Raw genomic sequence first — 12147 nt, forward strand, 5'->3', positions numbered from 1 at the left:
TGGCAGTCACATATCATTCAAAAGTTACTTTCGTAATAAGTTTTACACACCACTGTATATGCGTTGTAGAAGAGTTACGCAACGAACCCGGTAGAGGAGCCATTCCTTACAGTTAAATGAGGTTAGGTTTGGTGATAAATTAACTAACCAGCATCAACTTATATTGACGTCCATTTGCTTTTCATTCAATGTCCTCTGCTTCCATAGAGATGAGGTTGCATCTCTTCGTCAGCTGTTGTTATTAAAGGCACAAAGGAGTCAAAGACGTTAGCTGCCAGTGGTCATTGATTTATATCGATGGGGAAGGTTGAAAATTTATACCAGACTGGGATTCGAACCCTGGTTTCCGGCTTACTTGACAGATGGACTGACCACTGTGCCGTCTGGACACAGTAGTGGGCACAACCGCACAGACTCCCCTAGCATGCCTCCCCAGACCCAAATCTCAACTTATACCACACTACCACACACTACTGATGCCGTTCCCCTACTCCTTAGCCTCATTACTCGTGGCATCTTGCTGATTTTTGTAAGAGTATGAGTTTTGTCTATATCTGCACTAAAGAAATAACTGGCCGTCATAAAAAAATGGTTCAAATGGCTCTGAGCACTATGGGACTTAGCATCTATGGTCATCAGTCCCCTAGAACTTAGAACTACTTAAACCTAATTAACCTAAGGACATCACACAACACCCAGTCATCACGAGGCAGAGAAAATCCCTGACCCCGCCAGGAATCGAACCCGGGCGCGGGAAGCAACGCTACCGCACGACCACGAGCTGCGGACATGGCCGTCATCGCCATCGCCTTAGTTATATATGTGCTATAGTGTCTGTTGTGCAGATGCTCATCCAGCTCGCAAACTCGAACTCGTATGGAATTCGCGGGCGAGTAAGGTGGGAAGTATGCTAGGGTAGTTTGTGCGGTTCTGCTCACCAGACGGCATAGTGCTCAGCACAACTGTCAGGTAATCAGGAAACAATGAATCAAATCCCGATCTGGCACAAATTTTCAGCTTTCCTCACTGACATAAATCGATGTCCATTGGCAGCTAATATCTTCATTTCTTTTGTGTCTTGATCCATAAGGGTTGCAGGATGGACATGGTGTCTTTTCTTTTGGACATGTCTGAAGGAACAGACACAAAATTTCTATTGTTACTAAAGGTTTTACGGAATATTATTTCGAGGGACTAGACCTGTAGTCCGCAACATTGAAAACCAGCGTATTTTTTTTTTTTTTTAATTTTAATTCACGCGAATAATAGCTTCACTATGAAGTTCGAAAAGGGTGGTTGGCTTTCCTTCGTTGATTTTTTGGCCAGGAGAAACGATGATGATATGTTGAGACATGCCGTCACCAGAATCTAACTGACACTGACTTCCGTCCCGTCCCCAAGATATGAGATATGTTGCGCCCTGTTGAAGACGACATTGCTCTTCGAATGTCCGGCGTGTATTGTGTACCCTGTGAATGCGGCGGCGTGTATATCGGACAAACAATTCGCACGGTTGCGGAGCGTTGTACTGAGCACAAGCGCCATATAAAACAAAGGGAGCTTGACAAGTCAGCAATAGCGGAGCATTACCTAGAAAACGGACATAAAATACAGTTCGAAAATACAAAAGTGTTGGCTCATGCATCTACATATTGGGGCTCCGTTATAAAGGAAGCGGCCGAGATTCGTTTAAACAACGACAATTTCAATAGAGACCAGGGGTACACACTCAGCAGAGAATGGGGGCGGACGTTGGACATTGAAAGAAAGCAAAGACAGATGCGCGACGCGGGAGCAGCAGTTTCAAACGTGACGCCTGCCCCTGGCGCCACATGACGGCACCGGTGCTGCCACGGGCAATAGCTCCGCTAGCTACCGGGGTCGACTTACGTGCGCGCTCGCGCCACATTGGGTCTATCTGATTGGCTGCTAATGATGCTATCGTGCCTATGTAAGCGAGAAACCGTAACAGCCCCGGCGCTCAGTGAACTCCTGACGACGATGGTGGAGATGGTTATCGAAAGCTCGAGGATTTTATTCGAATTGACGCGGCTTGAAAAGCAAGAACGTTTTATTCGTGTATGCCGTCGTGAAAGACTCCGGGGACACTGACTTATATCTGTTGGGTGATGTTACAGTCTAGCTCAATGTAAAGGATACTCTGCACCTTGGTTCGTAGAGCCCACATCGTCTCAGACTCTGCAAGTTTGTCATCTGAGGTTACCTTTTACCAGAGATGGATGAGATGCATGTTGCGCTATCGACTAATTGTGAAATGGGTGAGTGATGAAAACAGAGAAGTGGCAATTGAATTTATGCTCATGTTTGCCTTAAGCAGATAGAATTTCCAACACGACGTCACATTCACATGATGTACAATGTGCTTCCAGACCAATATTATGGCCCTTCTAGAGCCTGTAAAGATCTTCTTTCCCATAAGGTGGGGATAATCAGCATCTCATGAAGTTTTGGCCTGTCATGTATCAGTAAATCCGTCGTGACCATAGAGAACCGGTATACTGAGTGTAAGCTCTGAGACTAGCATAGCATATCTCTAAGACACTAACAATATCTGAACCCTGTGATCACTATAGTTAACGGCCCACTCTCTACATGATCATGCGAAATATTGAGAGAAAAGTAGCGCAACAGAATCTAATAGGCAACTGAATTAAAACAGGGGTGGCCCAACCAAACATTAAACATGGGTACCATATGTCACTTAGGTATAATAACAGGGAGGGGTTTCATCAAACTATGATATGAAAGCAAATGTCAGTATAAAATCATTTTTATTACTAAAATGAGTTAGTTGCATTACAATACAGAAAACATACAATAACAAAGCGCACAAAAGTCCAAAAGAACTATAAAAGGAACACAGAAGATCTCGGCACAGGGGGTGGAATCGGAAATGGAATGATACAATTAGCTGTATCCAAATAAACCCCAATGATGTTGAAATCAGCCAGCAAACGAAACCAGAAAAGTACGTATAAGCACCAATACCTCTGCGTAAGTGCATACTGAGCTGAACTAACATCCTGTGTGAGTTTACTTGGAAAAGCATGACTCTACCTAGCAACAAACAACAATGCACCATGACTGGCACAAATGCGACGCCGAAGATGGTTGCAGTGATAGCTCAGAGTTGTAAGGTCGGTCCCAGCATCCATCAACGGCCGTGGGACAGTAGAGAGGATAAAAATGTAGACTGGAAATGGCAAGAAAAGCATTTCTGAAGAAGAGAAATTTGTTAACATCGGGTATAGATTTAAGCGTCAGGAAGTTTTTTCCTGAAAGTATTTGTATCGAGTAGAGCCATGTATGGAATTGAAACATGGCCGATAAACAGATTAGACAAGAAGAGAATAGAAACTTTTGAAATGTCATGTTACAGAACGATTCTGAAAATCAGACGGGTGGATCACATAACTAATGAGGAGGTACAGAATAGAATTGGGAAGAAAAGAAATTTCTGGCACAACCTGACTAGACGACGGGATGGTTTGGTAGCAGAAATTCTGAGACATCAAGGGATCACCAATTTAGTACTGGAGCGAAGCGTGAGAAATAAAAATCGTATAGGGAGACCAAGAGATGATTACAGCAAGCAGATTCAGAAGGATGTAGGTTCCAGTAGTTACTCGGAGATGAAGACGCTTGCTCAGTATAGAGTAACATGGAGAGGTGCATCAAACCAGTCTTGCAATGTAATGCAGATTTTTCCCGCGTGATTTCTCAAAGACTCTTATTTAAAGATAAAGACATTATCGGATATGCATTCACATGGCCCACTTTGGTGGTGATTTTTGTCAGATTTCTGTTGGGACTCCATAGAGCATACATCAGTCACATTAGCGATGACACACTGGGTCTCTGACTTCTGTACTAGCTTTAGAAAGTGATTAATTGCATCCTCAAGTAGATTTTCCGTTTCTGAAGCCATCCTGAGCGTCGTTCATTCAAATACTGCAACTGTGAACGTTGCTGTTTTGAAGTTCAGTCAGAAGTTTGGTCTGAGGCAGCTCTCCGTGCTAGTAACCTATATCTTGGACTACGCTCTTCAACTCTGCGTAACTATCACAACCTGTATCGATTTGAACCTGGTTGTTGTCTTAAACGTCCCTCCCCCTGCCCCTTCCTGCACTTCTCCAAATTGACAATTCTTTGATGTCTTAGGATGTGACAAATTCAGTTAGTCAAGCTGTGCCATAAATTTCTTTCTCATCATTTCGAGTTCTACCGCCTCATTAGGTATTCGATACGCCCATCTATACTCAGCAATCTTCTCTGGAACCACATTTAAAAAGCTTCTACTCTTCTCTGAACTGATTATCGCGCACGTTTCACTTCCTTAAAAGACTACATTCCTGAATATTACTTTCGAAGGGGCATTCATAATTCTTAAATTTATTTTAGATGTTAGAGATTCCTCATTTTTAGAAACACTTGCTACTGCTTGTCAGCATTTTATATCCTCTTTACGCTGGCCATCATCAGTTATTTTCCTGCTCTTATAGCAAATCTCATCTATTACTTGTAGTGTGTCATTTCCTAATCCCCTTAGCATCGACTTATGTAATTACATTACATTCCATTAACCTTGTTTTACTTTTGCTAATGCTCATCTCGCCACGCAGTCTAAGGCGCCTTGCCACAGTTCGCGCGGCTGCCCCCGTCGGAGGTTCGAGTCCTCCCTCGGGCATGGGCGCGTGTGCTGTCCTTAGCGTAAGTTAAAGTTAGATTAAGCAGTGCGTAAGGTTAGGAACCTATGACCTCAGCAGTTTGGTCCCATATGAACTTAAAAAAATAAAATAAGATGCTCATCTCGTAATCTCTTTTCAAGAAATTATCCATACCTTATGTATGTCCATCCTTTTAGCAGGAGGTCTCTGGGACGACGGCCGTTTACTATCGTGACAAATAAATAAAAACACCTACAGCGGTTCTTATGATTTTATTTTATTTTGTCGCTACCAGTTTCAACGCTTCAGTGCGTCATCTTCAGACTGTTATTGATGCGATACAGGTTGATATGATCCCCATGCATAACACATCAGTTGCCAGTTGGCAGTTGATGGTTAGAGTGCTGACGCATTATCTGCGTATCCAGGAATTCTGGCAACTGATGTGTTATGCATGGAGATCATATCAACCTATACTGCATCAAAAACAGCCTGAAGATGACTCACTGAAGCGTTGAAACTGGTAGCGACAAATAAAAAAAAATCATAAGAACAGCTGTAGATGTTTTTATTTATTTGTCACTATCCATACCGTTCATCTGTTCTTCCAAGTCCCTTGGCGTCTCTTACAGTATTACGTCATTGTCATATTTTAAAGTTTTGATTTCTTCTCCCTGAATTTCAAATTCTTCTACAGAATCCTCCTTGGTCGCCTTTACGATTTATCTGCTGACTGAGTAAGATCGGGGGACAGGCTACAGCCCCGTCTTATCCCTTCCTCAACCACTGCTTCTCTTTAATGTCCTTTGACTAATGTAACTGCAGAATGGTTTCTATATAAGTTTTAAACAACCTTTGCTCCCCGTATTTTATTTCTGCTAGCTTCAGAATTTCAAAGCGGGTGTTCCAGTCAGCAATATCAAAACTTCTTTTTAAGTCTAAAATTGCTATAAACGTAGGTTTGCCTTTCTTCAACCTTCCTTCCACGATAAGCCGTAGGATCAGTATTGCCTCGCGTGGTACGTTTCTCTGGAAACCAAACTCATATTCCTTGAGGTCGGCTTTTACAAATTTTTCCGTTCCTTTGTAAACAATTCGTGTCAATATTTTGAAACCACGACTTATTAACTTGTTATGTTGACAGTTTGGTGGTATTCACACCTATCAACAGCTTTGAATTATTACATTCTTTCTAAAGATGAAGTTATGTCGCCATTTAATATAGCTTGCACACCTTTGAGCGTAAAGCGTCTTGAAACTTCCTGGCATATTAAAACTGTGTGAGGAATCGAGACTCGAACTCGGGACCTCTGCCTTTCCTGTGCAAGTGTTCTACCAGGTTTTTTAAATCTCATTCTGTTCTATACAGTTCGTTGAATTCGGTCGGGGCGGACGTCCGATAACACCCGTTCATTCTTTTTTTTTTATAATTTTTATTTTTACAGGGGGCAGCTAATCCTCACCGAATACGCTGAGCTACCGTGCCGGCCTTGAGCTACCCAAGTACTACCCACGACCCTTTCCCACAGTCTGCTTCCGCCAGACTGTGGCTAAGCCATGATTCTGCAATATCCTTTCTTCCAAGAGAGCTAATTCCACAAGTTTTGCAGGAGAACTTATGTGAAGTTTGGAAAGTAGAAGACGAGGTATTGACGGAAGTAAAGTTGTGAGGACGGATCATCAGTCGCGCTTGGGTAGATCACACGGAATAGCACTTGTTCCAGAAAGGCAAAAGTCCCGGGTTCGAGTCTCGGTCCGACATACCGTTTTAATTTCCCTGGAAGTTTCATGTCAGCGCACACTCCGCTGCAGAGTGAAAATTTCACTCCGTAAAGCCTCTTATTTAGCACTTTCTGAAGCTTGCGAAGAACGTTGAACAGTCAAACAGGTCTGTAACATTATGCCTTGGTACGATGTTCATCCTACTCCTTTTCAAGTTTTTGACCTCTGCTGATTCCCATATGTTTAGATATTTGCCTTGGGGAAGGGATCGAACAATCCTCTTGAAGTGGGAGCAGTGGCTATATCTAAATACGCTACTGGCCATTAAAATTGCTACACCAAGAAGAAATGCAGATGATTAAAAATAACGAGTATTCATTGGACAAATATATTATACTGCAACTGACATGTGATTACATTTTCACGCAATTTGGGTGCATAGATCCTGAGAAATCAGTACCCAGAACAACCACCTCTGGCCGTAATAACGGCCTTGATACCCCTGGGCATTGAGTCAAACAGAGCTTGGATGGCGTGTACAAGTACAGCTGCCCCTGCTGCTTCAACACGATACCACAGTTCATCAAGAGTAGTGACTGGCGTATTGTGACGAGCCAGTTGCTCGGCCACCATTGACCAGACGTTTTCAATTGGTGAGAAATCTGGAGAATGTGCTGGCCAGAGCAGCAGTCGAACATTTTCTGTGTCCAGAAAGGCCGGTACAGGACCTGCAACATGCGGTCGTGCATTATCCTGCTGAAATGTAGGGTTTCGCAGGGATCGAATAAAGGGTAGAGCCACGGGTCGTAACACATCTGAAATGTAACGTCCACTGTTCAAAGTACCGTCAATGCGAACAAGGGGTGACCGAGACGTGTAACCAATGGCACCCCATACCGTCACGCCGGGTGATACGCCAGTATGGCGATGACGAATACACGCTTCCAATGTGCGTTCACGGCGATGTCGCCAAACACGGATGCGACCATCTGTAAACAGAACCTGGATTCATCCGAAAAAAGAACGTTTTGCCATTCGTGCACCCAGGTTCGTCGTTGAGTACACCATCGCGAGCGCTCCTGTTTATGATGCAGCGTCAAGGGTAACGGCAGCCATGGTCTCCGAGCTGATAGTCCATGCTGCTGCAGTCGAACTGTTCCTGCAGATGGTTGTTGTCTTGTAAACGTCCCCATCTGTTGACTCAGGGATCGAGACGTGGCTGCACGATCCGCCACAGCCATGCCTTCATCTCGACTCCTAGTGACACGAGGCCGTTGGGATCCAGCACGGCGTTCCGTATTACCCTCCTGAACCCACCGATTCCATATTCCGCTAACAGTCATTGGATCTCGACCAACGCGAGCAGCAATGTCGCGATATGGTAAATCGCAATCTCGATAGGCTACAATCCGACCTTTATCAAAGTCGGAAAAGTGATGGTATGCATTTCTCCTCCTTACATGAGGCATCACAACAACGTTTCACCAGGCAACGCCGGTCACCTGCTGTTTGTGTGTGAGAAATCTGTTGTAAACTTTCCTCATGTCAGCACGTTGTAGGTGTCGCCACCGACGCCAACCTTGTGTGAATGCTCTGAAAAGCTAATCATTTGCATATCACAGCATGTTCTTCCTGTCTGTTAAATTTCACGTCTGTAGCACGTCATCTTCGTGGTGTAGCAATTTTAATGGCCAGTAGTGTAGTTTAATGTTTTGCGTGGAGCGCCATCGGAATCTGATTTATTATTTTGCAGTAAGCTGAGTCTCTCCAGAACCTCTTTATCATCAACTGGGCTAAGAAGTCGATTGTTTTAGTTCCCCTCAACAGTTGCTTCCTTAGCAGCTTCTGATAGAAAGCGTCTTCGACTTGCATGTCGTCTGGCTATAGTAGGGTCAATAGTAGCTCGTGTGTCTAGTGCCAACCAGTAATCACTTGACCTTTCATTATTTACTAACGTATGTAGAATTAGGGGCGACCTGGTATAGGTTACCAGTTCGTATGGCGACCAGTGTGGATTAGTCTGCAGCTGCAGCAGCAGTGCTAAGCGACAGTACGGAGTACTGCTCGCGCTAAAAACAATCACGAGCGCGCGGGCCGCCCTCTCAAAGTAAATGTGCCTGTAATTCTGGGGAGCGTCACACATTAGTGGACAAGTGGCAAAACACACACACCGGCAATTAGGTGCGCGCGGGTGCCCATTAGAAGGGTATTAGAGTGATTTTTTGGCGTGAAGGCGCCATAGGAGCGGAATGCCCGCGTTTTTACCGACGGGGTGCAGGAAGTGGCGGTAACGACGGCGTATAATGCGACACAAATTGCAGGTTGCGTGTCACGCTTTCCTGCCGCGTCAGGACGCGCCGACCCCATCCGGTAGAGTTCCGTAGTCCTGGCTGTTCTGGAAGGCTTTCATAATCTCCTGATAAACGAACTGTCCGAACGCTACTGCAAGTCAAGTTAGTTGCGATTCGGCTTTTCGAGACGGAGGTCTGGCGTGAATTCAATAAGTCTTCGACATCTCCACGTACAGGATGGGCAAAGTAAGATTAGCCCGGAAAATATTCCATCCGCATTAAGACCGACAACCCTTCTTACATAACCCGCCGCAGGTACAGGGTAGGGCAGTCAACAGAGTTCCAGGGTACAAAGAAACACTCTACACTGTGCTAACCTGACTATAGCAGATGAAAGCGACCACCATTCATCTCTTGGCACTTTTTAGCCCTAGTCAACGAGTTTCTGAAGGCGGATCTGAGCTAGACTGCTGGAATTGCTGCAGTCTCATCCTAGATGTTCTGCTGCAGTTCTTGTTGTGATACACCTTAGACGTGAGGGCTCTCCACACAATTAGTGGCAAACTGACAGACCAGGTAGCCTGGGCCGCGACCAGAATGACCTCTGCTAACAACACTGTCAGGCGTGAAGATTGTGTAAATGTGCTCCAAGGTTCGGTCGGCTGTATGGGCAGTTGGAAGTAACTGTAGGTCTTTCCTCCTTCCGTTCATGCTGCCACACATTCACGTCCAATCATATACACTTGTCCAGACCACTTTTATTTGCAACACCCTGTACAAGTGACATAAGTTAGATTGCCTATATTAATTCACATGAAATACTTTCTAGGCGTGTTTTATTTTGTTCACCATATAAGAGAATCACCCCGAAAGCATGCACAAATTACAAAAGAAATACGATTTTTATTCTTGTGGTATCGTCCAATGATCGTAACCAAAGTCGGCAACACAAATTTATGTCACAGACATTATCGATTCTCAATGACGAATAGGAGAGACTGAAGACGACATGTATTCTCTCTCAGCACAGCAGCGCCATCGTTCGGAGGTCAATATACAGCCAAAGATGGAAGCGCTCTGATCAGTTCGTGACCTCAGCTGAAGCAGTCAGCACCAACGAACAGAACTACAGTGTTTTCAAATTTCAGATGGAAATGACCTTTTGTGAATGCTGAACATTGCACTTCGACAGCATAGTTTGTTAATTAGTGCAACAAGTGATGCTTTCGTAGTCTATGACAGTTGTAAATACTCAGGTACTCATGTGGCAAAGGACTGTAGCATGGTACCATGCTAAGTAAATGCTTCTATTCACTAAAGTAATAAAGTGAACTAATATTTCAGAGGTTTTAGTTCCAGTAGGCCATCTCCCGGAACAATTGAAGAATGCAGAGTTATATCCAGGCGATTGCAATTTCGTCTCGTCATGAGAGTTCTATATATAAAACAAGTGTCTGGCGTATTGTCAGATCCGTTACTGCTGCTACAGTGGCAGGTTATCAAGATTTAAGTGAGTTTGAACGTGGTGTTATAGTCGGCGCATGAGCAATGGGACGCAGCGTCTCCCAGGCAGCGATGAAGTGGGGATTTTCCCGTACGGCCATTTCACGAGTATACCGTGAATATCAGGAATCTGGTAAAACATCAAATCTCCGGTATCGCTGCGGACGGAATAAGATCTTCCAAGAGCGGGACTAGCGACGGCTCAAGAGAATTGTTCAGCATGACAGAAGTGCAACACATCCACAAATTGCTGCAGATTTCATTGCTCGGCCATCAACAAGTGTTAGCGTGCGAAATATTCAACGAAAAATCATCGATATGTGCTTTCGGAGCCGAAGGCCCTAACGTGTAATGTTGATAACTGCACGATACAAAGCTCTACGCCTCGCTTGGGGCCGTCAACGCCGAAATTGGACTGTTGATGAATGGAAACAGGTTGCCTGGTCGGACGAGTCTAATTTCAAATTGTATCGAGTGGATGGACTTGGAGGTAAGTCTGGAGATCGTGCTGGCCAACGAAACTGCCGCACGTCTTTCAGAATACGTTGAGTTTCAAAGGCAGAGTGTGGGCGAGCATTATCCTGTTGGAAAAACACGTAGCCGGTCGCGGTGACCAAGCCGTTCTAGGCGCTTCAGTTCGGAACCGGGCTGTTGCTACGGTCGCAGGTTCGAATCCTGCCTCGTGCGTGGATGTGTGTGATGTCCTTAGGTTAGTTAGGTTTAAGTAGTTCTAAGTCTAGGGCACTGATGACCTCAGATGTTAAGTCTCAAAGTGCTTACAGCCATTTGAACCATTTGAACAACACGTCACCTTCCTCTTGTAAGAACGGCAAAAGAACGGGTCTTACAACATTCTTCACTTATCGAGCGCAGGTTCCGTCCCTCCAGAAACATAAAAGGTGAACTAGAGTTGCAGCTTATAATACCCGAGGCCATACGGCCAAGGGTAGTGCCAGTGTATCTTGGACGTTTGCACAGTACGAGACAGGGCTCACCCGGTCTACGTCATACGCACGAATGATCATCACCTGCGTGCAGGCAGACTCTGCTTTTATTTCTGAGGGCCACGGATCTCCATTGTATCCCCCGTGTGATCTTCTGACGTCACCAGTGGAGCTGAGCATGTCCATGCTGTGGCGTGAGTGAAAGACGGGACAGAGGTGTGCGTGTCCGTAGTTGCACTGCTAACAACCGGTTTGCAGCAGTGCATATTGACACGTCTGGGCTCATAAGCTGCGGTAGCTGTACGATCTGCCACTGCTGCCCCTATGATACGACGATCCTGGCGGGCATCTATGTTGCACGGACGTCCAAAAATTTGTCTACGGTTATGAAAATGTGATACTGATACCAACACTGTTGCATTACTGACGCAGCATGTCCAGCTTGTGTGGCAGTTCTTCGAAACGGCCATCCCGCCACTCTTGAAAGCCACAATTTGACCCCTTTCAAACTCGTTCAGTTGAATATAGGGAGTACGAGAGTCTCCGTGGCTCCTTGCTTCATACGTCTGCGCCACACCTAGTCTTCTGGCCGTGAGCATTTCCTATTAAAGTGCAGACACAGATTACGGAAACTGGAAATTTGTGGTAAGGACTATGGAGCCAAACTGCTGATGTCATCGGTCCCTAGGCTTACGCACTACTTAATCGAACTTAAACTAACTTACTCTAAGGACAACACACACCCACGCCCGAGGGTACACTCGAATCTCCGACGGAGGAAGCCGCGCGAACCGTGACAAGACAACCAAGACCACACGGGTACCTCGCGATTCCACAGATTGCGCTCTGGTAGTTTTGTCACTACGCTGTATGCTGGCGGAAGACGTGGAAACCATTAGTAGCACATCTGCTATCCTCCAGGTGGCACATGCCGCCCTCGGATCAAAATCGAAGTCGTCTTTCAAGATGTACTGACCTTTTTGGCATTGTATGAAGACA

This window comes from Schistocerca piceifrons, chromosome 2, assembly GCF_021461385.2.
Source record: "Schistocerca piceifrons isolate TAMUIC-IGC-003096 chromosome 2, iqSchPice1.1, whole genome shotgun sequence".
Taxonomy (NCBI): domain Eukaryota; kingdom Metazoa; phylum Arthropoda; class Insecta; order Orthoptera; family Acrididae; genus Schistocerca; species Schistocerca piceifrons.